This window comes from Mus musculus, chromosome 6, assembly GCF_000001635.26.
Source record: "Mus musculus strain C57BL/6J chromosome 6, GRCm38.p6 C57BL/6J".
NCBI lineage: Eukaryota > Metazoa > Chordata > Mammalia > Rodentia > Muridae > Mus > Mus musculus.
Window position 1 is genome coordinate 32635211 of NC_000072.6, and position 25545 is coordinate 32660755.

The 25545-nt window shown below is 42.6% G+C and overlaps 1 long non-coding RNA gene across 4 annotated transcripts; it reads right to left on the reverse strand.

Annotated features, from left to right (window-relative positions):
- Positions 1 to 785: 785 nt before the first annotated feature.
- Gm32007 lies at positions 786 to 22013 on the reverse strand. 4 transcript variants are annotated; one of them, XR_001785428.2, is made up of 7 exons: positions 21586 to 22013; positions 19086 to 19134; positions 10145 to 10235; positions 8657 to 8765; positions 6416 to 6594; positions 5874 to 5967; positions 786 to 931 (listed from the first exon to the last, which is right to left on the reverse strand). It is a non-coding gene; the product is annotated as a predicted gene, 32007 (long non-coding RNA). The 4 variants fall into 4 exon arrangements; XR_001785430.2 differs by lacking the exon at positions 21586 to 22013 and adding an exon at positions 20175 to 20202; XR_001785431.2 differs by lacking the exon at positions 19086 to 19134.
- Positions 22014 to 25545: the final 3532 nt, after the last annotated feature.

Consider the following 25545-nt stretch of genomic DNA (forward strand, 5'->3'; position numbering starts at 1 on the left):
CCCCCCAAAGGGGCATGATAGACATTCATAACACCCCACACTGGAGGCTGTAACAAGACAGCTGGACACATACTATCCTGCAGGAACGTACAAAGAGAGAGGTAACATCGTTCCTTTACATAGGCATCTGGGCTACCAGTCTTGGGTCTGTGGCTGTTTGCCCCTCTTCCCTATAAGCACGAGAAGTGCAGGGAGAATGACTAAGACATAGTCTCTGCATTGAAGGATCACCCAGTTCAGTGGCCAGAGAAGAAACAAACTGCAAGTATTATGCCTTATGTGCCATAGGAGGAAGGTGGCCTGAGATTCTAGTTACCTGAGAAGGCATTGAGGTGATTGCTGTTGGCCTGCTGCCAATCGCCGCCCATCACCACGACTTCCCAGACTCTCCACATATCGTAGCTTCAACCTGCCCTTCAAGCTGCTGCCTCTGAGCTTTTAGAATTCCTTAAAATCTAGATTCTTGTGATCCAGTCCCTCTGGTGTAGCCCAGTAGATACTCCAGGGAGCTCCCCTGACCATTTACCCAGTGACAGAAACTTCTCCTGTCTCCAGGACTGAATTGAGCTCAGAAAAGGTCCTCATTGGAAAATGAGTTGTTTTAATTTAAGTTTGATCAGTAGATTAATTTGGCAGCTATATTTATTAACCTTTGCTAGTCCCCAATAACCACACAGAGAAATTCACTTATTCTATGACTTCACCTCAATAACTAGGCAGTAATGATCTACCTTAACCTCCTATGCTCATCAGGCTACCTCCCAGCCCCAGCCCATGATACTTGCAGTTTAAAACTGTCCTAACTCTCTCTGCTTTTGATGTTTCTTCCCATGGTGCTCTCTTGGACCCACTCTTCCTGGTGACCAATCTCAATCTCCCTCTCTCTCGTTTCTTCCTCTGGCTGGTGGAAGCTCGAGTCCTACTCTCTCTTCTACCCAGTCATTGGGTGATCAGCATTCATTGACAAGCAGGAAATAAATGGTAAAAATTGTTTACACAAACTTGAGACAGGAGATTCTTGGCCTAAGCATTACAATGCCATGTTAGGATTAAAACAAGATATGAAGGCGGAGAAATCAGCATTTGAATAACTCACGGATAAATTTTACATAGTACACAGAAACATTATGCCCACCCATCATGGTACATACTAGTCACTTTTGCATTGATATGAGCAAATTACCTGGCAGAACAGTTCATTAAAGGGAAGAGGGTTTATTTTGGCTCTCGGTTTCAAAAGGCTCAGTCTATGGTCACTTGGCTAAGGGTGCTTGGGCTGGAAGTCACAGCAGCAGAGGCATGTGGCAGATAGGACACAGGACACAGAAACAGTAAGAGACAGGAGTAATATTCACTCCCAGGGATGTGTTACCAGCGCTCTGCAGATAGACATCATCTCCTAAAGTTTCCAGAATGTCCTGAAATAGCATTACCGGGTTGGGACCACACAGTTAAAACATGATCCAGAGGGACATTTCATATTGAAATTTCATAAAACAGTGGGATCCAGCCTCACTCATCACTCATGTCTCATTCTATGATGAGTCTGATATTTGCAGCCCTGTATCACTGACACCTTCCTGAAAAGCCAACCTAACAAGACCACACCCTAAAGCTTTAGCCTATGCTGTCCCTTCTGCCTGGACTCTTCCTTCTTCCCCTCAGTTACTTCCTAAAATCTCCCTTGTCTCTACTGGGCCTTCTCAGCATCCACGGGAGTGACAATCCTTTTTCTCTCATTCCAAGTAGACGGTGGCACACCATGATTGTGGTATTTTCAACTGTGCCAAGAATATGTGGGTTTTCTCTTCTCCTAGACTTTGAATTCCTTGACAGAAGAGCCAACTCATTATCTGACACAGAGTAGGGGGAACTCAGTAGTGGTTGGTAAAATATATAGTCAGAACAAAACTTCCTTCTTCCAAATTGTACCAACGACCTACCCAACCCTGTCAGTGCACGAGCTGATCTGTCATGGGATCAGAGCCCTGTAGCATGATGTCTCTGGCCTCCCTTCACCTATGGCCTGACTACAATACCATGTGGTGATACACAATAACAAAGTGAAGGGGATAGTCCCTGGAACAGTCACTCTCCCTGGCCCCTTCCCTCCTGTGGCCACTGTCATTTTAGCTGAAAGCTGGACAGCATCAGAATGGGGTTGGTTGATATTATGAAAGAGTGCTGGCTGCAGAAGTACCCCACTTATTGTTTATTTGCTCTTGTTTTCTCCAATTAATAAATGCCATCAGCTCCATTTTATATATGAATAAGTAATATCTTTGGGGTTAGTTTGCCAAATTTCACACAGCTAGAAAGTATCAGCAATGGGATTTGAACCTCTGACTAATGGTTTGGAGAGAACCCTGTTGCTTCTTACTATGCTGAGCTGCCTCTTCCTGGAGTGAAAAGGGGAAGCCTGCAGCCTATGGGGGTGTAGCGTGAATGGCACAGTATGAAGAGCCAAAGCTCAGTGAGCCCTGTTTTTTGTTTACCTTATATGGTGAAAAGAGAGAGGCCTTTCCTCTGTAGCACAGATGAGTGGAGTGCTAATTTGGTTAGTGTGTATTTTCTGGCTTCTGTTCTCTCTACCATCTGCCTGTGTGAACCAGCCAAACCAGGGTGACTTTTAATTATGCCCAGTTCTAAGAGAAGGTCCTTCCATTCCTTCAGATAAGTTCATCCTCTTACTATTTTAAGAAAGAGCTTCACGGAGTAGGGCTTTTGTGGATCACTTCCAAGAGCCGGAACAGAAAGTGATAGGATGTAGCCAACACTCTTCTACTGACAGAGCCCTTCAACAAGATGCTAGGAGACCTGACTGAGCCTGCTCCTCCCTAGAATATATGGAGGAGGGGAAACAAGTCCTTACAAACTCTCTTTGCCTCAGTTTCCACCAGACCCTGACAATTGTAAGTGGCGTTTTGCTGTTACGTGCCAGACTGTCCCTATAGCTGCTCCATGGACACGTATTGGGAAAAACTATCTCCAGGTTTCTCATCTTCACAGTCATAAAGAAGACCTTTAAATTCTTCTAAAAGATTCTCCCTGTCCCTCCCTGTGCCTCTAAAGATAAAATGCTGGATATGGCTTCTTGAAACTATATCCAAGATCTCTGTGCCAGCATCCAGCCTTCTGCTATTCTCAAACCAAAACATGCATAAATGATAGCAGGGGGCATAAGGCTAAGAGAAGGAATTTACCCAACTAAGCAATCCTTCAAACCCAGGTATCATTCATCCAAATCCAAAGGAGAGTTTTCCATTCATTCACCGGAGGCTCTTCTCCCTACCCGTTCCTGCCCCACCCCCTTCTGCATCTTTATAAGCATTAGCGGTCCATATGGCGAAGGAGTGGCTTCCTGGTTGCTTGGGAAGATAACTGCCTCCTAAAGGAGCAGAGTTGGGCTACTAGAGAGGTGGGTGAGCAGTAGCAAGCAGGACCTGCAGGAGTTGCACTCTGTCTCCATCAGAGGGGGAGAGACACTTCCTTGCTGACTGGGGAAGCCCCTCCTCCAATCACCGGGCTTCCCAACCCAAAGCACACACCCACCCTGCTTGCCCATCTCTGAGACTGGCAAATGAGCCAGTTTCTCTACCAGCCGCCAACTTAATTTTATAAAGTCTCTCTTTGACAAACTAAGAGGGAAAGTTGGCTGTTTCCTTTGGTTTTCTTTAGCAACACTGAAATGTCTAACATCGAAATGTGTGGTGTTTGCGAACTTAAATATGTCGCCTCTGGACCAGCCATTCCTGAAGGAACAGCTGCTCTCCAGAAGATCTGAAGTGCGAACCAGCAAAGTTACATTACTTATCTTTCCCTAAAGAAATGAAAGGTGTTTCCCTCCCCCTCAAAGTAACAGCTCCTTCGCTCTACATCAAAACTCCAGCCTTTGGCAAACACGTCTTAACGCTTCCAAATCCAAGCACCGCCACAAAACTCCAGACTTCAAAAGTGACAACAGCAGCGGGCCCCACGTGCATTCCTCAGGACCCACTCCGTCATGACTTCAGAACGTCTCTGCGAGGGATCAGAGTGCAAAGAGCTTGACTATTGCTCCCACACCATAGTGAACCTCCAAAGCGCAGAATTCATTAAACAACCCAGGGTGTCAACCTGGGAGACTGAGCTAAATGCCAATAGCACCAAAGACAGGGGCTGGCCTAGTATTTCAAAAATGGTGACAACTGTGTGAAGGTGGCTGACAGGTTAGCAGGAGGGGGTGACCGGTACAGAGATACACAGGTGGCTGTGGTGAGAATAGAGCCTCCAGATGAGGTGTGATGCAGTGGAAAGAGCCCTTCTCCAGGCCTGGTGGTACAGGTCTGTGGTCTCAACTGAGGTGAGAAAGTGATGAGTTTTAGGACCTGTGTAAGCTACAGAGTGAGTTCAAGGCCAGCCTGGGCAACTCAGTGAGACTTTATCTAAAATAGATAGATAGATAGATAGATAGATAGATAGATAGATAGATAGATAGATAGATAGATAGATAGGTAGGTAGGTAGGTAGATAGATAGATAGATAGATAGATAGATAGATAGATAGATAGATAGATAGATAGATGACAGGATAGATAGATGACAGTGGTGGTGGTGGGTGAATGGTAACTAGATCTTAGCCTTCCTGGGAACACTAGAGGAAGAATTAGGTATAGGAATCTCAAGCAACAAAGATGTTAATAGTCCAGGTGCACTCTCTCATCTGGAAGAAGAGAGGGAGTCCACAGTTTGCAGGCATCATGAAACCATTATAGACCAAGGTTCTTTCTGACTTTGTGCTCTGCCATCAACAAGGGCACCTATCGGCAGTAGAAAGTAAGGAACACAAGAGAGAAATGGCCCCTTGTTGCTTCTGCAAGCCAAGTCGGCTCCATTTTAGCAACTGTCTCCTCAAATAGGATCTCTCCCCTTATATCTCAGCGGCCAGGACCTAGCCACATAATTTCATGAGGTGCTGAGAAATAATGCTTTTAGCTGGAAGCATTCTGGCCTTAGAAAACGTGGTCTTCTATTAAGTTTAGAGGGGACAACAGATTTGAGGGGGCATCAGGCAGGCTGTCATGGACTCAGTTCTCTGTCTAAAAATATGTATTCCATCTGTCTCTCAACATCAGCACTGTTGATATTTGGGGGCAGATCAGCCTTTATTATAAGAGGGGTGATACTGAATAATACAGCTTCCCTGGACACTGCCCATCAGTAGAACCAGGCTTTGAATAGAATAAAGAGTCATTTTCAATGTATACTTTCTGACCTGTCTCCTGATACAATCTCTCACATGGGTCCCACTGGCACCTCCCCTTCTGTCCCTCTCTCTTCCTTGATCTCCTTTCAGACAGCCATACAAATGGATACAAAGTGTTTCTTCATGTCCCCAATGAGGGAGGCCTCACTCACTGTGACCAGAAAAACCACCGCATCTCCCATCAATGTGTGAGCAAACATACAAATGCACATGTATGTACACACACACACGTATGCATAAACACTCATTCATTCCCTCTTACTCTCTATCCTCAAGGTATCAGTTGGTTTTCCTTTTCTCACTTAGTCCTTTGAAATTGGGTCTCATCATGGTAGCCTTGAAATCACGGGACCCTCCTGCATCAGCCTCGACTAAGATAAACATAGCTGCCATGGTAAGGTTCACTAACTTTTTTAATATTAATTTCTCCCTCCAATCCTTCCCTTGCTTCCCACTCCTCTCTCTTCTTTTTAGTGACCCCTCTCTGTTCCCCCTCCCCATCACTATCTACAATAGCCAGCTTCAGCTAGCAACTGCTTTTAAGTGAATCATTCAAAGGCTTCCAGCCATTGTAGCGGCAGGAGCAGTCCAGATTTCCTGCTTCTGTTTTCTTTGGTCTTCCTCCTCACCTCAGGAGTCCTCCTTTCTTCTGGTTGCCCCACATTCTGCAGTCAGCTGCTCCTATGATGCCTCTGCTCAGGGCTACAGATACCTGTACATTTGCTGTAGACAAACGGGAAGAACAGTTACTCACCCCATCTCACTTTGCCATAGCCTCTGCTCTATAAGAACATCTCAGGTATTGACCCTGAAAGCTTCTGAAAAGAGATTCAGAATTGGCCAAGGAAAATGAGAGTATGTGCACCGCATGTTAGGGGTTAAGGGGTGCCTTATTTCCAAAGGTCCCTCAGCACTTATCACTTAAGAATTTCTGGCTTCTATTCTTCAAGGCCAATGGTCTTCAAATATTTTCTATTGCTTGCCTTACCCATAAAACTTTTTTTGAGCATCCACCCCCAGTATATACATATTTGTTTACTTGTAATTATAATCACATACAACACATGTCCAAAATTATGTATATTATAAATAGACATTCTCATTATAATGGAAATAACAGATCTACTCAGAAAATAGAAGTTGTAAAGGGAGAGGAAAATAATGAATTTACCTAGCCATCCTTCTTGTTTCTCTGTACCTCTGAATGATCCTGTGCAGCATGCTTGACCTTCAGCCCATTCTCAGATGACCTCTGTGGTGGACACCACCACTATTTATCAGTACTTCCTATCCTTCTTCACCTTGAAGTCAGGAGTGACCTCATGACTTGTTTTGTCCAGTCGATGAGTCCTTTTGATTAGAAGGCAAAAATAAATGACTTTCCATGTTTCGTTTCTCATTTCACAAAGTAGCCCAAACCTTCTTGTTGGTCAACACATTAGAGAGGGTTATCCCAGGTGCCTTGAATGGCTAAAATGAGAAACCTTGCTGAATCATGCTGGCCTTGTGCTCTAGAAGGTTTTGTTACTGCAGCACATTGTGACTTGTCTCAAGTGACACTATTATGCATGGATCCTAAATGCCACCATCAGCATCAGCTTATTTCCTGATGGTTGGTCTCTCCGAGAGTCACACTGAGCTGAGCAGATGCATCTTGACAGTGACGGTGAGTCAAAGCACCATGAAGAAGGAAGGATAGCTAAGGAAGAGGTCAAGATGTACGAAATGGCCCCTCTCTGAAGACCAAACCTAGACATTAAGGGTGAGATTGAGTATTCTGGCCCTATGTGGAAAGGCTTGCCAAGAAATTGAAGGGTAGATTCTGCTGTAACCCAAAGACCTGGGCTAGAGAGCACTATGCCAGGATGAAAGATAATCCTGACTGCATGTTCTCTGGCTACCTAATAGAAACAAGTTAGATTTTAAGCCAGAACATAACTTCTTTTATTTAAAGGCTGACTTAGCTCCCCTATGCAGTTGCACCTTGTCTTTTAGAAGTTTTTTAGTAGTATCACATAGGAAGAGTACCTATAGGTAACCAAGGCTGTCTTCATGAAATTTAAAATATTGGCAGGCAATTTTCCAAATGCCTTCCAGATTATCTGACCAAAAGATGGCTAGTGAACTGTATTATGGGATTTAAAGTAGTTTAGTAGATGAAGGAATTTGGACTGCTCTTTTCAGTCTTTTATGAGTTGGTATCTTGGTCTCCATATACACAAAGAGAAACTCAACATCAATAGCTTATGGCCACCTATGGCTGATCCAGTTATCACCCCTGGTACACATTCTAGATATCAGCACAAAAGGAGGAAGGTCACGCTTCATCTTAGAGGCAGAAACCAAATATTGCATATATTACCTCTGCTCATATCTCATTGATTAAAATTTTGTCATGTGGTCAAACTAAACTGCAAGGACTCCTGGGAGATGTAGTCACCCATATTAAGGGAAGAATAGAAGGAATATTGGGGGACAATTTGCAGCCTCTGGTACAACATGAGACCTTCAGGAAGCTTTTCTGCTATGTCACTTAGCTCCTTACTCACCTGTACAATTGGTCCAGGATGCTCAAGATACCACATTACCAACCGCTTACTCTTCTCCGTATCTCATGAAGGCATAGGCTGGATTCCTTCTGTTTCTTAGTGTCACAGGCTACATCACTTTATACCTATATAGCACTTTATAGATGTGCACAGTAGCCTCCCTTGTCTCTGTCTACCATTTTAGTGCCCTGCTAGTGCTAAACCCTTTATGCAAACTACAATAAGATTTCTTGAGAAGAGACCACCCGTGCAGCTTTCTTATAGTACATTTTTATAATCTGTTTTATTCTTACTCTTAATTACTCTAATTTAGAAATAAAATTTTATTATAGGTATTTATGCGTAGGAAAAGCCATAGTAGGACAGGGTTCAATACTGGTCCACTTTTAGGCATCTTGGATGCTGTGGAAAATGTCCTTTGTAGATAAGGAGGCTAAATGAATCATTTGACAATTGAGTATGCCTGGTAGTTGTTTACTTCCCACAAAACAATTCTGCAACCTCCAGACTCTCTGCAGTAATTGACCTTGCTGGTCGATAGGGTATTTCCAAGGGAACAGTTCTCCAAGCCTGATGCACTAACCAATGCCTAGAGCCCACACCTAAGAGATGCTTCTGAGGCTGCCATGGAGACCAGCACATGGATAGCCCTTCTCTTAGCCAAAGTGTGGAATATTTCAGGGTCTTCTGATCCATGTCACTCTTAATTATTTAGATGGTTCTACTATGAATCCATAATGATTCTCATTTTAGCTACTCAAGGGACCAGGGATGGCCTCTCTGAGACATGGTCCAGCAGGAGGCTTCAGTCTTGTTAGTAGGATGACAAGAGAGACATGGGACAACCACCATCAATCTCTAACCTTTCTCTCCCTCTTCCTCTGGTTCTTCTCGGCTTCTCCTGCCTCTAGATCAAGGTCTTTGTCTCCTCCAGACTCATCCGGTCCAGATGATGTTTGGGCCCTTTGGATGCTTGTTGTGGCCAAAAGAGGAGAGAAAAAGACAAGTAGAGGTTGAAAGTAAGGGGCAGTTTCTGAGCAATCAGACCACATGAAAGAAGTGGGTAGGAAAGAATGTATTTAAGGAGTATCACTGTGGACTTCATATCAAAGCATACATGAAAAGGATCTGAATTATTTAGAAAAAGTTAAAAATGTGTTAGGCTGTGTTTCTGGGGCCTTGCTGAGCTTGGCGGTTTATCAAGCTATGGCTCAGATAGAATGACTCAGAACACTGGGAAAATGTCAGCAAGGAATAAGTCCCAAAAAGCCTTCTTCATGAAGATTTCTTTTCCTGCTTTGTAACCTTAGGAAAAATAAACAGTTCTATAAAAGAGCGAAGCATATGTCAGTGGTTCTTAACCATTTTCAGATAATACCAAGACCAGAAATTATTATAGTGTCTGAATAGCTCAGGAGACATTGGTAGTCTTCACTGCAACGACAATCCAACCATTCTAACTGAAGACAATGTAATTTTATCACATATGTAAACTACAATACAGTTACTATACATATATATGTCCAAAAGATTAGCTGTCACACACACATACACACACACACACACACACACACACACACACACACACACAAAATGGTGTCTCTGGTTCTTCCTGCTAGTTCTTACAAGCTTCTAGTTCATTGGCTTTATTGCTGTTATCTGTGCTTGCTAGTGTGTAAGCAACATCAAAATTCAAGAGAATTTTATAGAAAAAAAATACTGAAAATTAAAAGTTTATGAATTAATTACTTTTGTTAACAAAAATACCTATAAATGGGTATGATGGTGCGTGTCTTTAATCTTAGAAACTGGGAGATAGAGACAGAAAGTTTGGAAGTTTAAGGCTAGCCTCAGATTCGAAGCAAGCTACATACCAGCCTAGATGTGTCAGATCTTGCCAAAGGAGAGAGGAAGGAGGGAGGAGGAAAGGATGAAAGAGGAAGGGAGGGAGGAAAATAGAAACTATTTAAGAACTGCAATCTCTACAAATAAAATAGTGATTTTTTTCATTACTCTATTTCTACTCCTAGAAGATCTAGAATATTCCAGAAACAATGGAGCCACACTCTTACTGCTAAACTACTATATATAGTAGTATACTACTATATAGAGAATATAATTAGAGAAGTATAGGACAATAGCAGCACTCTGTTGCCAGGGTTTCTTGATAAGCTCCTTAGATGGTTACTATGTTCAAACTATAGGACCACATTATCATCTAAAATTAAAGAGCATTCAATATGCATGACTTCATAACCTCATCCACTCCCATGATCTTTGAGATGACTGCGAATAACTGGCTTGCTTCTGATCAGTTTAGTAGAGTCTAGCTTCTAAGCACAGCCACTGACCTTGAAGTGGAATGGTTTTTCCAAGTTCTGGGACTGGTCCATGTTTTTCCTTCAGCTACCTTGATGCAAATAGTTATGAAGAACCTGGAAGCTATAGCAGAAACCCAAATGAAAGATAAGTCTATTGAAAAAGAGATACCCACCAATCCAGACCACCTATTCTGATTTAACATCACAAACAAACTATGAGCACTTAAGTATCCACTCATCATAGCCATCATCAGTAATGAGAATTATCTATTAAAATTATTGTGGGTGTTATAAAGAGCTTGAAGAAATTCAGGGTCAGTCCCCTGGGTAGTTAGGTATATGTCTCAGGATGGAATAATCCATCTTAGAAACCATCTAAATAATTAGGAGCTACATGGGTCCATAAGATTCTGGAATATTCTATAGTTTGGCTAAGAAACACACATTATCAATTTCCTGCTCTCCACAGCAGCTTCAGAAGTACCTCTAACTGGGAGACTCTGGTCACTGAACATCAGGCTTGGAGGATGTTCCCTTAGAAATGCCCTATCCACCACCAGCATCAGTTGCTGCAGAGTCTGAATGGCTGCAGCATTGTTTCATGAGAGGTCAGAGACTATAGGAATAACATTTGCTGTTAGCATGCTGCCTATGAGGTCGGGGCCAGTGATGAAACCACTGCATGGCTAAATGTTGAGGTTGACTTTATGTGGAGCAGAGAGATTTTCTGAGGCAGAATCCTCAGGAATATGCCCAGCATATTTCATGAAGCACAGTCATCCAGCTGGGAGGCTATCACAAGCCATGTGTGCAGCCTTCTGTCCTGTGTCTGTAAAAGAAAACCAACCCATACCTCTAGGTGGCTTGTCACCCCTTTGGCCCCTTTCTCATTATATATAGGAACTAGAATTAAAGCTCCTATGCCCTAGCTTCACTCCATCAATGATGACCAGCTGTCTATGTTTCTGGGTACCACTGGGAAGCGGGGTGGAGAAATGGACTTCAAAAGACAATCACTGGTGAGTCAGATGCAAAGGTTCAGAAAGATCAAGGAGACAGCCTGCCCATCTCATGCCACCAAAGTAGCGGCCTTCAAACAATCAAAGAAGACCAAGGGAAGTAAGTCCCACAGAATAAACAGGGAGGACCAGGGTCCTTCTGGTTGGTCTCTTTCATCCATGGGCTTTTGCATCCTTAGGCTCTCCTGAGAACAGTAAACAAATTGCCTATGCAAAGGTTCTGCCATCCAAAGATCAGGCAGGAAGCAATCTCTGGAATGCGTGGCTCCACACCCAAAGGTGACACCAAAAAATGAAGAGGTAGAAATGCCTGCCTTAGACCCAAGACATTCTGTATTCTGCTTAGTTGCTTTCTGCCAGTTTTTTGCTTTTTTGCCTTCCAGAATATGCCTTATAATCCAGCACACAGCAGACACTTGCTAGGAGAGAATGAAAGAGGCTTCTTTGTTTATATTGTCATCAGAAATGGTCACATCCAACTTCAATGTTTATGTAGTACTTGCTCCTGCATTGTCCTACACAGTCCTCAGAGCATCTGCGCAGGAAACAGGTCAAAGATTGCCATCTTCCTAATAAAAAAATGGAATTGCAGAGAGGTTAGGTGATGGGCAAGATGGCACAGATAATCAAGGGTGGGGCAGTCTTGGAATCCTATTCAGAGCTTCCAAGTTCCAATGCTTTTCCTTCTCATCATCCCTGAGGTTCTGTAATGCTGTCACTGTAATGCTGAGATGATCATGGAATAGCACCCACTGGAGTTATAGCAATATGCAAAGTATGGGCTTCTCTACTTCCTGGCTATAAGCATATGCCAGGGTGGTGAGCCCACATTTCTCCAAAGTCTTTATCACACTGAGAAACATATCATAAACCCTGCAAATTGTCAAATGTCTATCCCAGAGATCACTGCAGGCACAAACTTGTCTTCATAGCCTAGAAAATGACTCAAAACTCAGGTCCCATTTCTCATGCAAAGTCCCAATCAGAGGGTTAGTCAGTCTTTGGAAAGAATGTATGAGCCTGGAAACTGTAAGTCCTGGTATAAGTTTTGAACTTGGTCCACATAACTCACGGGTTGTTGATTTGATGTTTTGCAATCCACAGATTGAACATCAGGATCCCTGCTCCTAGCAAATTTTGCAAAAGCTGACCTACTTAGATTCTCCACACCCTATCCACTGCTTCAGAGTCAGTTTCACCATCAATCCTTAAATCACCTTCTTTATGAATAACCAGTGAGCCTCTTGGCACCCTCTTCCTTGTGAGATTAGAGGTCAGAGATGCCAAAGGATCTGGGGAGTCTGGTCTCTGTTCTGGCTCCCAAGTAATTGTAGGGCTATCTCTTAAGAGAGGGTGATATTAGAGTAGGAAAAAAAATCCTTTCTGGTCAAGAGACTCAAATCTCTAGCCTGGATGGAGAACTCACATTCCAGTGGCACAGGGTCACTGACCTGGCCGAGGGACCACCTCTATGAAGTCAGACTTGCCTTAAGCCATGCTATAAAGATAGGTAGAATAATTGGTCTTTTAATGAGATACTATACTTTTCCAGTCTTTTAATGAGATACTGCACTTTTCCAGAATTCCCACCTCCAGCACAGTAGCTTACTAGGCCATAGACATGACCTTCATAAGTTTGCCCATTTTTCTGAATTCCTGATAAAGGTCACATACCTAAGATGTTTGAGATGTCTAAGAATTTGACTGAATGTAGAATTTTAGACTCTTTATTTTGTCTTCTTTTCTAAATATATTTAATCTAAATTGAAGTCTTGTGAATTTCCTTTTTCTCTTTCATTTCGATCTCTAAGTATTTTCATTTAATATATTGAAGATCACCCCCAACTCTATCTTGTCACTATTAGATTTATTTCCTTTATTTTACTTTTCATTTCCATGATATTGTCTCTCAGAGGTAATCCTCACCAACAGACTAAAAGGCATGGAAGAGATAATTTCAAGTCTTGGAGACAAGGTAGAAAAAATAGATAGCTCAGTCAAAAAATATGTTAAATCAGAAAATCAAGGACACCATGAAAATACCAAACCTGCAAAAAATAGGTATAGAAGAAGAAACCCAGGTCATAGGCACAGAAACTATATTTAACAAAATAGTAGAAGAAAATCTCCTGCAACCTAAAGGAAAACAATGCCTATCCAGGTTCTAGAAGTATATAGAATACCAAACAAACAGGACCAAAAATCCCCCCATGACACATAATAACCGAAGTACTAAATGTATAGAACAAAGAAAGGCTATTTAAAAAGCTACAAGGAAAAAAGACCAAGTCACATAAAATAAAGATGGACCTATTAGGATAACACCTGACTTCTCAATGGAGACTTTGAAAAATAGAAGGGCCTAGACAGATGTTCTACAAGCTCTGACAGACCATAGGCACCAGCCCAGATTACTATACTCAACAAAACTATCAATCCCAATAGACAGAAAAAAAAAATCATTCCATGATGAAATGTGCTCTGGGGAATAGATGCATTCTTAGAAGTGAGAATTATGAATTGAAATGTTCCTTATAAACACTTTCAGCCATTTCTCCTCTCAATGACCACAATGACTTTGCTTAAGTTGTCATGGCAAAACATCATAGAATGAGTGATATACACAACGAAAAATTACATTCTTAGAATTCTAGGGGCTAAAAGATTAAGGTGCTGGCCTATGGTAGTTTGAATGAGATGCCCCTCATAGTCTTGCAATTTAAAGATTTTGTGCCAATTGATGGACCTGTTTGGGAGGTTTAGGAGGTGTGGCACGGTATTGGATGAAGTATGTCCCTGAAGGCAGGATTTGGGGCTTTAAAAACTACTGCAATTTCAGTTATGTTCTCTCTGTAGCTCGGTCGCAGTTCAAGATGTGAACTCCAACTACTCCCTTTGGTCCACAATCAGGGACTCTAGCCCTCCAGAGCTATATGCCCAGATAAACTCATCTATAAGTTCTTTTATTGTGGCAGCATATAACAGCAATATAAAAGTAACTAATATGCAGTCATTTTGCTTTCCAATGAGGGTCAGAAAGCTGTATTCTGGCTTTGTCCTCACATGGCTTTTCTTTAGAGAGTTCACTATCTCTTGTTAATAAGAAAAGTAGTTTTATCTGATTAGGAGTTGCTCTAGTTTCTTTTCTCATTTCTGACACGATACCTTAACAAAAGCAATTTCAAAAAAGATTCATTTTGACTCACAGTCTGAAGGTACAGTCCATGATGGCTGGAGAACCACTGTGGCTGGAGCTTGAGGAGGCTGGTGACAGGAAGATGGATGCTGGTGCTCAACTTGCTCTCCTCTTTTATAAAGCCCAGTAGCCCCACCCATGGAATAGTGTCACCCACACAGAGGCCAACCCTTTCAAGTCTCTGAAAATGCCATCATAGATACACATAAGGGTGTTTCCATGGTAATCCTAAACAGGTCAGGCTAACAGTCAAGATTAACTAACATAGGACTCCACCCTCATGTCACTATCTAACCTTGATTGTGAAAGTTCCTAGGCACAAATACAATAATCTTAGGGATAAAGCCTCTGCATATGAATGAGGGGCAGCCACCACACATGTCCATAATAAGTATGCAAAAATAGACTTCCAGGAAGGATGCCTATGGTCTGTTTCTTGCTGTAAACAAATGTGTTTCTTCTTGTCCTGGCATAGTTACAGAATTCTGTTCCCGTCAAGTCACTTGTCATGTGCTCATTGCCTTCTACCTCACACAATTTTGCAAACATTATTTGCCTTAAAAAAAAAAAAAAAAACTTTATGAGCACTTCAGTGGAGTCGGGGAAGGCAACAGAAATGAGTACAAGTGTTTAATCTATAAATTCAGTATTCCACAAGCGTGAGATTTCTAATCTTCCATCTTTATTAGGTCTCTTCTCTTGTTAAAACTATTTTATCCCCTTCTGTGATACACAGAAAGAACTTTTAAACTTTTAACCAATGTGCCCATCATCAGGAGAGAATTAACATGTTTACTCTCAAGTTTCTGGGATGGTATCCAAAAACGACAAAAACCACTTCCATGAAATTTCTTTGAAATCTCAAGTTTTAATTTTTAACTACATGCAAATTTTACTCCTAATTCTGTAATAGTTCTGTTTATTTTACTATAAGAATATTATTTTAAATTACTGAGAATTTAGGTGGCTTTGTTTCCTTTCCTTCCCTAATTAACAAGTAAAAATGATCCTTTGGAAGATGGATCGTGTTTTCTCATTATTTTGCATCTCTGTGAGGCACACGCTTAAGTTTAAGAGACCAAGTCTTGGGTCTCAAGGAGCCTCCTTCTCATCCTATCTCCAACAGCAGACACAGCACGGGCCACTGGGAGCTACCTCAGGGGTTTGGTGAATGAAGTAAATAGATGGAATCTTGAAGAAAGAATATCATCTGGATGCGGGGGGAAGGGCCATCCTTAATCAGGTATGTGGTTGAGCTGAGCTTCATGCTAAAGGAGGCGTGGTCTCTCATTGGTTCAGCTTGGTTCTCTGGGTGGGTGTACTGGCTAGTTTTATGTCAACTTGACACAGCTGAAGTTATCATAGAGAAAGGAGCTTCAGGTGAGGAAATGCCTCCATGAGATCCAACTGTAAGGCATTTTCTCAATTAGTGATCAAGGGGGAAAGGCCCCTTGTGGGTGGGACCATCTCTGGGCTGGTAGTCTTGGGTTTATAAGAAAGCAAGCTGAGCAAGGCAGGGGAAGCAAGCCAGTAAGTAACGTCCCTCCATGACCTCTGCATCAGCTCCTGCTTCCTGCCCTGCTTGAGTTCCAGTCCTGACTTCCTTTGGTGATGAACAGCAGTATGGAAATGTAAGTTGAATAAACCCTTTCCTCCCCAACTGCTTCTTGGTCACGATGTTTGTGCAGGAATAGAAACCCTGACTAAGACAGTGGGGATGTTTTTCTGAGTGTTCCCTGAGATCCTGAGGTGCTGTGTCTCAAGCCTCAGGCTATTGTGTCCCTTCTTTGTCTTGTAAGTTGGTTACTTTTCTCTTGCTGTGATAAAACATCACAACCAAGGCAGCCTTTAGAATGAAATGTTTACTTGGGGTTTATAATTCCAGAGGATAAGAGTCTGTCACCACTATGGCAGCAGCAGGTGGCCAAAGTGGCAAGAACAGCTGAGAGCTCACATTCCAAGCTTCAAGCAGAAGCAGGGAGCAAACCTGGAATGACGTGGTGGCTTCTGAAACCTTGAAGCTCGCCCAGCTAGGCCACACATCCTAAGCTTCCCCAAACAATGAATGCTATTAATGAGGAAGCAAGTACCCAAATTTCCAAGCGTAGTGGGGACATCTCATTCAAACCACAATACCTGAAAAGACTGAATCCATGATACAAGCCTGAGCCGATGTGAAGAGTTACACTCTTAAAGCAGGGCCCGTCTCAACATACAGATAAGTCAGCTGTAAGCACTGCAGGGCAAACCTCAAACTTAAAGCAATCTCCCTTTGAGGTCCCAAAACTTTCTATGAATTACTGGTCTGTATTAGTCAGGGTTCTCTGAAGAAACAGAACTTATAGAGTGAGTGTGTGTGTGTGTGTGTGTGTAATTAATATAAAGAATTAATATATATGTATAGATCTGTGTATCTATACATACATATCTATACATATATGTGTATACATATATACACATGTATATGCATATATACATATATGTGTATATACTTTTGTGGGGATTTATTGGAATGACTTCCAGGCTGCAGTCCAGCTAGTCCAACAATGGCTGGCTGTGAATAGAAAGTCCGAGAATCCAGTAGTTGCTCAATTCACAGGGTGGGATGTCTTAGCTGGTCTTTAGTATATGCTGAAATCCTAAAGAAGTGGTCTCCAATGTCTGTGAAGGAATGGATGTGCTAGCAAGACGAGGGCAAGCAGGCAAAGTGCAAAAGCTTCCTTTATGTCCTTATATAAGCCTTCAGCAGAAGGTATGACGTAGATTAATGTCTTCCCACCTCAAAGGTTCTGACTGGAAGTAGATTCACCCTCTTCAACCAAGCAAAAACATCTCACGGGTGTGCCTTCCATTTCTGGATTGTAGTTCCTTCCAGATGTAGTTGGGTTGGCCACCAAGACTCTCCATCTCGTGGTATTTCCTTGTACACAGGAACAAGGCTGGAGTGTCACAGGAGCTCTCTTCCATCCCAGAGTGAGGAGGTATAGAGAGGCAGCTAGGGAGGGGCTCTGCAGGGAGGAACTCCTCTGGGGTTAACACAGACTTTCCCAACTTTCCAACACAGCTCAGAGCAGGCCTATCAATAACAAGGAGAAACAGAAAGCTAAGCAGCTTCTTAGGGGTGGAGACAGCTGTTTGAAGTTGCTTTTGGTTCTCCTATTAGAGTCCATCATTTTAGTCTTCCAAATCGACAAGTTCTAGTCTTCTGGGTGCAGCCAACAATGGATCAAAATCGTCACGTAAAAAGTATGTGAGTAATGGACATGGACAGACATTTTCTTTGGCACTATTCCCTAAACAGAAAGGCATGGTTGCTTACACAGATTCCACATTTTATTGGGTATTAAAAAGCAATCTGGACACTGGAGAGATGACTCGGTGGGAAGAGCACACACTATTTTTGCAGAAGACCCAAGTTCAGTTCCCAGCTCCCACATCCAGCAGCTCACAACCACCTGAATTCTCGGTCCAGGGGATCTGAGGGTTTCTTCAGGCCTCCATGGACCCCTGAACTTGTGAGCATATAGTCATGCATGTACACATAATTAAAAATAAAATACATCTTTTCCTTACGGTATAACCTGGAAACAGATTAAAGCATACCACCATCACAGGTTATGTGCAAATCATATACTGTATCATTTTATATTAGGGACTTGAGTATCTGTGGTCCTACGCTGGCATTTACTAGGCTCCTTGGTTCCCAGAAACAACTACTCATGCTCTATAAACGCTCACTACCCTTTCTATGTCTGGTCTCCTTCTCTTTCTGTCCCTGCCTATTATAAGACTCTACGTGGAAAAGAAGAGGGAGGCATGTTGGATGACTCAACTGTGGCAAAGCATCCCAGGCTCCTTGAAGAGAACCCTGGTTTTACATCACATGTTAATAATAAAGCTCACACTCTTCACTCAATCTTCACAACTCTATAGGTAGGTTTTACATTTGGCCCATTTTATGGCTTAGAAAGCCAAAGCTCATAATCCTGGGGCTGGGTGTGAACCCGTGTTGTCCCTGGCTCCAGGTCAGGCTGTGCTCTGCTAGCCACCCCTGAAACAAGAGCAGAGCATCTACCACAAAGGCTCCCAGATTCCAGACTTTGCACGTCAAGAAAATTTCAAAATAATTTGGGGGAGGGTAGATCAACACAGGATTGCCAAGTTTCTGTTTTGCCACATAAGCACATTAAAAATAAATCCTGTTATCGCTATCATTTCATTTTTAAAATGACTTGTTAACACCACAAAATGGGAAGAAATAATCTCAGGATAAAGTCAGTTCTTAAGCAGAATAAATTCAAACTTACAGAAAGCTGTATATTCTCAGTTTTTTTGGATTTTGCTGAAGATCTGGGAGAAATATCTGGGACCCATTGTGGTGCCTTGCAGTCACCAATCATCTCCCCAGATCTGTTTGCTCAGGACCCAGTGCAGAATTTCTAGGTTCACTGGAAGTGGGGGTGAATGAGAGACCCTAGGCCCCAATACAGGGAGCATTCCAAGGTGGGAAAACTCATATCTGTTCTTTGCCAAGACAGCCTTCATCCCAAGTAGACTTCCCATCCTCCATTTAGCTACAGATCATCCTGGGCCCGAGAGGAGCCAGTGTGTAAGGTGAGGTGTGTAAAGAAATGGAGAGAGAGAGAGAGAGAGAGAGAGAGAGAGAGAGAGAGGTAGAGAGACAGAGAGAAAGAGGGAGGGAGGGAGATAGGAAGGGAGGGAAGGAGGGAGATAGGGAGGGAGGGGAGGAACATACCAAAACAATGAGACCAGTGGTCTGAGGACAGTATTCCGAGCTCAGAGATCTGAAAATGAGAAAATGAGCCAAGGCAGTTAATTGCCCAAGACAAAGGAAGACAAATAGCATCTGCCCAAGGTGACTGAGCAAACTGGGGCCTGGCATCCTGTTCCTTGTGGATTGTGTCTTCTTTGGTTTGACTTTCATAAAGTGTTTATTTGTAACTGAGCAGCGAAAGTTACAGCTTTGTTCTGGTCCTGTTCTCTCCCTCTGAGGTACTTTACACATTTTCCCCAGCTGCTCTCTGCTTCTGACCCTCATCAGGGCTCAGGGGAAGATAGCTTTGACAGGTATCTCCATAACCCAACTTCCCTAAAGGAGGCTTTCTGAGATGCAGATTTAACCCGTCCCCTACTCCCTTAGGTAAACCGCACCAGCAGTTAAGATGGGGTTCTCCAACAGAGCATTGCTGCTGTTTTAATCACACTTGCCTTATGTGTGCCACTGGGCCTCTACCATGCTCCACTGTGTACAGACAACTCTCCTTTTCTGCCTAATTCCTACCTCACATTGCAGACCTTGATGAGGGAGGTCTAAGCTTCTGAAGGGAGCTCTGTGAGGCTTCCTCTCTCCACCTGCCTCTTACTTGAGCTGGGTCCCTAAGTTGGGCATTCATACCTCATTCTGGCCACCACTGTGCCACACTGAAATGTCTCTGATGCTTATGTTTTGGAGACAAGGTCATGTTATACTCACATTTTCCTTCTCTAAGCAGCACAGCTCAAACTCAAATAGATTTAAAAAAAAAAAAAAAAAAACTGTGTTCTTTGACTTAGGAAGCCAGATAAGACATGGCCTCTATCCTCAAGAACTGGTAAGTTATTTGGAGACATGCCACTGACAGGTGTGAGACAATCCTGTGCTAGATTCAAAACCATTTTGAGCTAGAATACAGAATGGAGATCATTCACAGAAAGCAGGTGTGGAGAGCCATGCCGCGAGCAATCACGTGCGTGCCGTGAGCAATCACCATTGTAAGACGGTGCTGGCTTCCACTGCGCCTAACTAGTAAATAAGCCTTATGCGCAAGTGCAAGAGTGAACTCACGCCTAGTCACTGCCCATCTCGTGGCATAGTAATGGGGTGATGGGTGAGCAACGAATCAGGAGCTGTCACGCCACATCAGGTGCTGAAACGTCACGCTGCAGGCTATATAAGCAGCGCCATTTTCCCCGTTCGGGGTCTTCCCTCTTGATAAGTAAGCAATAAAAGCTTTGCTGCAGAAGATTCCGGTTGTCCTGAGTGTGTTCTTGCCAGCGGGGACAAAAGCTCGGGCAATAAGCAGGAAAAGAAACTGGCAAGTAGACACTGCTTACATTGGTTTCTAGAAGACTAAGGAGGAAGAAATACGTAGGCTTGTCCTCAGCTCCCAGGACTGGCTCTTTCTAAAACCAGCATCACATACTTCACCTCAAGACTCCACCAGGCAAGTTCTCCAACCTTTATCCAACCAGGGTGAACAAAAATATTTTTTATATATTTAACGTTGCAAGAATTTTGTGAGGGCCAGTTTCAATAAGCTTGAAAGTCTGAATGATTGCTCATGGCACCTTCCAAAGAGAGGAAGATCACGTCTCATCTCTGCATAACAGGAAAGGAAGCAGGTGGGGGTGGGGCACTGGGGAATGAGGAGCCTCTGAGATCCGAGAGCAAGTGACCATTTGGCTGGACACTGAGGTCCCCGAGCTTCAGAAGGCATCATCACTACTGGAAAGCTCTAGAGCAGAGTGAGGTGCCAGGAAGACAGTCCATCTTTGTCTCAAGATAAGGATGGTGCTGTGGTTTGGTGTGGCTTGACCACACCCCTCCGGCTTTTCTCTGTTGAAATCTCAGCCCCCTCTGTGAAGAAATGCAACAATGCAATTTCACAATGCTTACTCATAAGTAAGACTTTGGGGGAGATAATTAGAATTAAACAAGCCTATTAAGACAGAGCCTCTATGATTGAATTCTTAAGGCTTTACAAAAAAAGAACAGCAGACATAGGGACAAATATGTCATGTGATACTTTGCTCCATCTTGGAACTCTGCCAGGAAGACAGCAATCACAAGATATAGACCCTGACCTTGGACCAGAACTATGAGCCAATAGAAACCTCTCTAATAATATACCTAGTTGGTGGCATTATGGTCTAAGCAACAGAAATATAGATATAATAAAACTGAAATATAATGAAACTATGGCATGGCTACAAGAGGGCCCTGAATTTAAGGTTGGCTCTGTCTATTCAAGAATTTATAGCCTCCTAAAGGCTTTAAAGCAGTGGTTCTCAACCTTCCCAATGCTTTAATACAGTTCCTCGTGTTGTTGTGACTGCCAACCATAAAATTATTATAGTCGTTATTTCATAACTATAATTTGCTAGTTATGAATCATAATATAAATATCTGTGCTTTCTGTTGGTCTTAAGTGACTCTGTGAAATGTTTGTTTGACCCCCGAAGAGGTAGAGACTCACAGGTGAAAACCACTACTTTAAAGGCTGGCCTTCCTCTTCAGAATGATGGAGGATTCAGGGGCAGATAGATCAAAAGCAAAACAAAACCAAAGAAAAGAAAAACAAAACCAAAACAACAACAATAAACAAATTGGCTGGGCAGACCAGGGGATGCACAGGGTGTGAAAGCATCTTGGTTGGTGGAATGCATGTCTAGCATGGGTAAAGCTCTAGGTTTAATCCCCAGCATCATATAAACTAACAATGGAGGGTGGGGACCATTTGTGATCTCAGCAGTCAAAAGTGAAAAGTTGGAAGATCAGCAGTTTGAGATCATTCTGGATGACATAGAGCATTCTAGGCTTGCCTTGGCCATTTGATGAAGAAGAAAGGAAGCTTAGAGGCAGGACGATGTGCTAAGGATGGGAGCTGAGGTTCACAGCCTGGATTCATAACTGCATGGATTGGGCCACTCCATAAAGACTAGTGTGTTGGTTGTGGAACCTCTAGAATGGGCTTTCTAGGAGTCTGTGGAATACAGGGGCCACATCACAGATTCACACCCCAGCTGCTGTCCCATACCATCCCCTCTATCCCAAAGTTGCTAAGCAAATGTCTAAAAGTCCCCTTGTAATGAGGCTTCTTGGTAAGGCAATGTGAGGTTCAGGGAAGCAGCAGCAAGTCTAGCATCATTCAAAGGCTTTAAGAGGCTCTGAGTTACATGATGTCACCCCACATTGCACTCAAATAGGGAAGTACACTTGGAGCAGAGCAGAGACTTGAGGTCAGCAGCTCTCTGTGATTCATTCTCTTCTGGAAATGCAGCTGACCTCAGGTATGCAGTGACTTGACATTCCTCAGGAACACCTAAGTCATCCCTCAACTTTTATATTTGAAAGGGTTTTGAAGGCCACAGACAAATGAACACAAAGGATACAGGAGGCAGGATATGGGCAAATGCTACTTCACCCTGTTCTCCAACACCCCACCCCACCCCAAGGAAGCTGTTCCTTCAAACATCTTGGTATAGGCTTTGCTATTTTGTTTTGCTTTTGTTCCTTTGAAACAGAGCCTTGCTATACAGTAGCCCTAAATGTCCCAGTAGTCACTGGCCTCAAACTTTTGGCAATCCTCTTGCCCTCAGCCTCCCAAGAATTTGGTATTTTGACACAAGTGTCAGGGATTTAGGTAGGAGATCCCATTTCTAGCATTGTTTCACAAATCAAAAACTGCTCAGTTATTGGAGAGGATACAAAGAGATATCAATAAACCAATACTTATCATGGAGCAGGTACTGTATGCTAGGTGACACAGTGTGGTGATTTGAATATACTTGACCCACAGGTATTGTTAGGAGATATGGACTTGTTGGAGGAGTAGACTTTGAGACCCTCCACCCAGACACATGGGAGCCAGTCTTCTCCTGTTCGCTTTCAGAACAAGATATAGAACTCTTGGCTTCTCCAGCACCATTCCTTCCTAGGCACTGCCATGGTTCTTGCCTTGATGATAATGGATTGAACGTCTAAAACTGTAAGCAACCCCAAAGTAAATGCTGTTCTTTGTAAGAGTTGCCTTGGCTATGGTATCTCATCACAGCAATGTAAACCCTAAGACACACAGTAGATGGGTTATAACAATGTATTTGCCAGATTACTCTCACTCTAACAAACCATCTGAGATAATTATCTTGCAAACAATATCAATGAGTCAATATATATCATGGAGTAGCTATGGTATGCTAGATCACACAGTAGATGGGGTAGAACAATATATTGGTCAGATTTCTTTCACCATAACAAACTGAGATAATTATCTTACAAAGAGAAAAGGAGTCACATTGCCTCAGAGTTTTGAGGTTGTGTATCATGACTGGGTGGCTTCATCACTTTTAGTCATGTACAAAGACAGCAAGCCCATCATGGTGAGAGAACACAGTTGAGTAAAACTGCTTATTTCACAAGACAAAGAGCAAAAGACAAGGGGGATGCCACAGCCCCACAGTCTGCTTCAGGAGCACACTACCAAGGAGTACGCCCTAAAGACTTCTTACTAGACCCCATGTTAGATGATCTTATAATTCTACCTAGGGGAACTGATATTAACATATAGACATCTGGAGGATAATTAAGGTCCAAACTATACGAGTGACCAAAGTGCCATGGCCATCATGAAACTGACAAGCAAACACATTACATTCTTTGGGATCTTTCAATTGGTAGGAGAGACTTAACATAAATAAAGAAGTAACTAGAGATTATAAACTAAACTGTGTGCCCCAAAATTAACACATTAAAGCCTTTGCCTCTAACCTGTATATTTGGAGACAGCTTTTGAAGATATTAACTAAGGTTAGAAGGACACAGAAGTGGACTCTTATTTAAGTAGGACTAATGTTCCTCAAAGATGAAGAGACCAGAGCTCTCTCTCTGCATATACAAAGAAACTGAATGGGCACATTCCTGGGTGGACACAGAGGAAAGCCAGGGCTCACCAAGAACCAAATTTCCTAGCATCCTGGTATAGATTTCTATCCTCCAAGTATGTGAAAAATGCCTGCTTTTTATATAACCTAATTGGTGGTATTTTGTTGCAGAAGCCTGGGCTGACTAATACCTCCTATTTTCTAAAACCAAGACCATCACTACTTTGCGACCATTATCTCTGTTCCACCTTGAAAGCTCTTGGCTAAATACAATCTTGTCACTACACTAGACTCAGGCGTTAGTTTCAAACTTAATGAAAATTTTTTTCAGTTTGTCTTGCTTTGTTTCTTAAAGAATCTCAAGATAGATCCCTTCTTGATAATCTTATGCAGGGCTGTGCAGGAGGAAAATAAGAGCAAAGTAAGTAGATGACGCGTTTCCTAGCACTTTAGAGTCCAAGTCTGCTCAGTCACTTTCCAACTTGGACTTGAGGATGGCACCTCAGATGGATGACAGGAGAGGCAGCAACTCTGAAAAGTGTCCCATGATTGTCTCCAAGGTTTCCTTGCCAGCACTTGGCACCTGTCACTGAAGATGAATGTTCATCTACCCATACATGCCCACATAGACAATTCCTTTACACTAATGTCAGCAACAAACTGTCCTCTAGGTTTCACCCACTTGTGAGTGTTTCTTTCTTGGGCTCTAATATTAGCCTGCTTAGGCCTCTGTACCAAAATAGCACAGCACAGTGACTTTAGTGTGTCACAGGTCTGGGAGACCATGGTTGAGATGAGGCCTGGTTTGATTTTTCCTGAGGAGTTTGTCCTTGCCTTGTAGGTGACTGCTAACCTGTAATGTCCTTATCTGCCCTCTCTTCTGTGCCATACAACTCTGGTGTCTCCTCCTGTTCTAATAAAGACATCAGTCTTATTAGATTCTGGCCTACCCGCATAACTTCATTTAACCTAAATGACCTCGTTAAAGGCTTGAACTTCAAAAGCAGTCACTCTGAGGGTTACTGTTAGATTAACAATACAGGGTTCGATTTTCAATACAGAAATTTTAGGAGAACAAAATTCACTTCACAACCACCCTGTAAAGCATTTCATTGTTGCTTTGCAATAAAATATTGAAGTAATGTCTTTTAAATGCTTTAAAACCTGCTTCCCTTGCTAACATCAAACCAACAGTCTCTAGTCTGTATCCTTTGCACACAAACATTTCTGTTTCAGGAGGAAACTGGACTGACATCATTTTGAAGTTATTTTAAATATAAACTCAACCTCTCATATGCATTGTCAATCATACACCTAATTCAGCCAAAGAGATATTGATGCAAACAACCATGATGTGTGATTCTTCAGACAATGGATACCAGCAGTCATGACCACGGTCTAGCCCATGCTGCAAGACAAAATTTATAGTGGGATGCACCATCAACCTCAGAAAAATCTCACTGTGGAGAAGAGAATGTGAGCATCAGATGAACTATGGCAAAATACATTTCATTGGACTAGCTGAAGTATACCGTATTTATAAATTAATAAATTCA